The sequence below is a fragment of the Pinus tabuliformis genome, chromosome J, assembly GCF_031772625.1.
Source record: "Pinus tabuliformis cultivar Carrire ecotype Pingquan chromosome J, CPIR1, whole genome shotgun sequence".
Classification (NCBI taxonomy): Eukaryota; Viridiplantae; Streptophyta; class Pinopsida; order Pinales; family Pinaceae; genus Pinus; species Pinus tabuliformis.
Genome location: NC_142295.1, coordinates 1,232,026,128 through 1,232,030,434, shown reverse-complemented (window position 1 = coordinate 1,232,030,434; position 4,307 = coordinate 1,232,026,128). Strand labels below are relative to the sequence as shown.

The 4,307-nt window shown below is 42.8% G+C and overlaps 1 pseudogene; it reads right to left on the bottom strand.

The window, feature by feature from the left end:
- Positions 1 to 409: 409 nt before the first annotated feature.
- On the bottom strand, positions 410 to 1,576 carry LOC149231589 (L-type lectin-domain containing receptor kinase IX.1 pseudogene; annotated as a pseudogene).
- Positions 1,577 to 4,307: the final 2,731 nt, after the last annotated feature.

Genomic DNA, 4,307 nt, shown 5'->3' with positions numbered 1-4,307 from the left:
ATTTTCATACTCTGATTAAAATGGCATAAAATTCATTTTTGAATGCTTTACTCAAATCAACATAAATATGTTTATGTTTTGCTTTGGTTTTAACTCTATCTACCATAGTGTAGAATGGACGTTGTAATTTGCACACGAGTACATGAATCAACGGTTGGGGCAGTCAGCTTTCAGCCACTCCACCAGCGATCGATTACCAGTTTGTGACGCTTCAAGGTATATATGTAAATATTGCTTCTTCAGGGATGCACTTCCCCCCCTCCACCCCCCCCCCCCCCCCGATAAAAAAGAGTGGAAGTTGTAATAGGCGGCACTTCACTACCGTCCGAGCTGCTAGGTGATCGTGCGCGATCTATGTTTGAAAAGGGAGAAGCAGGGCGAGAATTAAGTCCGGCTATGGGTGGAGAAACTACATAGATGGCCAATGGCATCGAAGAAGGAAGCTCCGGCATCTCCTCAGAGTGGACGTTGTAATAGGCGGCACTTCACTACCGTCCGAGCTGCTAGGTGATCGTGCGCGATCCATGTTTGAAAAGGGAGAAGCAGGGCGAGAATTAAGTCCGGCTATGGGTGGAGAAACTACATAGATGGCCAATGGCATCGAAGAAGGAAGCTCCGGCATCTCCTCATTGGGGTTCATGAGAACTTGTAGCGCTTGTCGGATCAATGGACGCAGCCGCGTATCCGGATGTGAGCACGCAAGCCCCAAAATCAATGCTCGTTTCATCTGCTCTTCCTCAAAACAACGGTTCAATCTGGGATCTGACGCCTCCGTAACTCTTCGCTGCCCATAAAGATTCCATATAAAATCCATCAAACTCTCGTCTGCCAGTGGCGGCTTTCGCTCCAAAACCCGCCTTCCAGTGGCCACTTCTAACACTACGAGCCCGAAACTGAAAACATCGGACTCTGCAGTGGCCTTTCCTGTGTAGCCACACTCGAGCGCCCAATAGCCTGGCGTCCCCGCCAGCCTGGTGTTCACAGACGGAGATATCTCATCGTGTTCAATAAGCCGGGCGAGGCCAAAGTCACCCAGACGGGCATTGAAGTCCTGGTCGAGCATAACATTGCTAGGCTTAACGTCTCGGTGGACGACTTTCTGCTCCCATTCTTCGTGAAGGTAAAGCAACGCCGAAGCCAGCCCGCATAAGATTCGGTGCGTCCGTGGCCAATTCAAAGGGTGACGATTGTTATTTTGATGTTGCTCCTCTGGTTGTCTGAAGATGAACCTGTCGAGGCTCCCGTTGGGCATGTAGTCGTAGACGAGCAGAAGCTCGTGACGCTCATGGCACCACCCGGACCCCTGAAGCCGCACCAGGTTCCTGTGTCGAAGTCGACCTATGGTGTTAATCTCCGACATGAATTCCCGTTTACCCTGTCGCGACCCGGCAGAGACTCTCTTCACCGCCACATTCGCCGCAGCCCCACGTCGGCCTGCTAGTGTTCCCCTGTAAACGCTCCCAAAGCCACCGGTTCCCAGGAGTTCCGACGCGCTGCAGTTCTTTGTCGCGACCGAAAGACGTTTGTAAGAGAACCGGTGAGGGCCGTAGGGTGGATTCGCCATTTCGCCGTCCATGATCGTAAGATCCACGCTGGATAGCCAGTCTGAGCTCTGACCGGCACCCTTTCTCCCTCTTATAGTTCTACGGACGAACCACGCCGATAACCCCAACAACACGCTCACGATGGCGATGGAACCATCAACCAAGAAACAAGCCGAGCTTGAGGCGCCTGCTGGTCGGTCCTTCGGCCAACCTCGGCGCGCTGATAGGGGCTATGTTCAGAGAAGTCTCGGGCAACGTCGTCGAACTGAAATTCCAGTCCAAGATAAGTTGAATCTGGTAAGAACCCCCTGTTGCCGCGGAGAATCCAACATAGGCTGATCGCGGAACGGTTCTTGACAGCTCGATTGTGCGGTTCAGGATGCTTGCGTACGTAATTGGTCGATTCATACTTATTCACTCAACCACTCCAATTAGATTTTTTAAAATAAATTTCAGAAAGATTATTTTTTCCTATTAAAAATGCATAGTAAAGTAAATAAATAATTGTGTATTCATGTATTTGATAATGTCAGTAAAAGCCGGAGGTGTTGCATTCCCTAATAACTCGAGGTTGTGTGCGTCATGAAATAGGTTGATCTAATGTAGGGGAGGGATTCCTATTCTTGTGCAGGGACAAGTAGTTGATATAATACTGGTCCCACCAAACCACCAGTGATTAAGACTTGTGAAACCAAATTTTAAACAGAAATAAATAACATTATGTATAAATAAGTTTTAAATTATGTCCAAAAATCACCCATACATTGACTGGGCCCACAACTGTCCATAAATAGTATTTTACTACTTAATATTGCAAAACATATTGACCCAAGTAGAAAACAGCTAGAGCCATAAAGGCTTCCAAACTGGTCTATTCCAGAAGTACAAAACAGCAGTCACTTCAACCCCCACTCATGAGAACTCCAACTTTGCATCCCAAATAAATATGCCTACCTGCACATAACAAAAGGAATGTATGTCAGCCATAACTGCTGTGTTGTTTAACAACTAAGCACCCTATGTTCAATAAATGACACCCAACCCAATAACAATTAAATCCAATTTGTTCAATAAATGACACCCAACCCAATAACAATTAAATCCACTTTGTTCAATAAATGACACCCAGACCCAATAACTGCAATAAATGACACCCAACTCATTGTATTTCTCATTAAAACAAATCAAAGCACATGGATCAACAAATAAACAATTCCCAACCATTAGATCACAGCAAATTAAATCCATACCACACATTCAAAATGAAGCCATTGCAATCCATGTGCATCCATGTCCACCAATTAAAATCAAGTCCCCAAAACTATAAAACAAATCCACCCACTGTTGAAGTTGCATCTTATGCTTTCAAACTATTCAGCAAACTTGAAGACAACATCACAAAACAGTGGCCAATATATTCAAGTTAGTTATATCTTCTTACAGTTCTGTTTTCATTTATCAGATTTTTCTTACATTACAGTTTTGTTTTCATTGTTTTCATTTATCAGATTTCTTACATTACAGTTCTGTCCATTCATTTATCAGATTTCTTACATTACAGTTCTGTCCATAGGGTGGTGACAGTTAACCTATACAGTTACAATTAACCTTTTTTATACAGAGTTTATAGATCATTTTTTCTAGGATTACAAACAAATTAGTGCAGTAAGCTATCAAACATATTGCTCAGAAAGACAGCAAATCAAATAAGAGGACAAGATGCTATTAGATTTTAAGTTTGCTTAATAAAACAGGTGTTTTTAAGTTTAAAAATACTTGGGCTAGGGGAGGGACGCCATTACCTGTGCGCCCTCCCCTCCACCTGGCGGACAAGCACGTTGCAGGCACGTGGCCTCGTACGACACCACGCCAACTCAATCCGCCACCTGTTAAGGAACGTGTCAAGGGTTTAGTGTTTATTTAACGACCATGGAGGGGCTCATTTCCGCCTTTACCGCGCGATGTATGCTCCGACTGTGGGTTATTTTTAAGTCTGCTTAATAAAACAGGTGTTTTTAAGTTTAAAAATACTTGGGCTACATTAGTAATCCAGCTCGCTATTAAGCCATAGCTGCAAAACTCAAAACTTTAAAGGTGCCAATTTCAGAAATACTAGTTTAAGTTCAGTTACATTTTACAATGGTCGCGCTTAAGTGGTATACCAGGAAAAACAGATACTGAAGAAACCCGTGAACTTACATGATTATGAGAGAAAATTTCACAAATATATCAAAATATAATGAAAAGTGAGACCTCTCAGCCGAATTTTAAGTTCAGTCACATTTTACAAAGGTCGCGCTTATTTTTGCTCATGCAACAAGCACATGGAACAAACTAAATAGGATTTTAGTGAACTATCGGTGAAGTAATATGAGGAGATGCAAGCCATTTGTTTCAAAAAGCCTAAGGACAAATTAATTGAAAGAAGAGACAGAGTAACTGTAAAGGAAACAATCAAAACAGGGCACTGAATCCAAATTTCCAGTAAGCATGGTAAACACCAATAAAATACTAAGCACTGAAGCAATAATTTCAACGATTCAAATTTCCAGTAAGCATGGTAAACACCAATAAAATACTAAGCACTAAAGCAATAATTTCAACTCTTTTGAAATTATGTAAAGATAGAGAAAAAGACTCATTTAGACATTACATGAAAAACTAAAATCAAACTCACAAATTCCATATCAGTCAAGTGGGAAGCATTTCTAAGTTTTTGTAACCAGATATGCGAAGCAGAGGAAGACATGTCCCAATAATGTA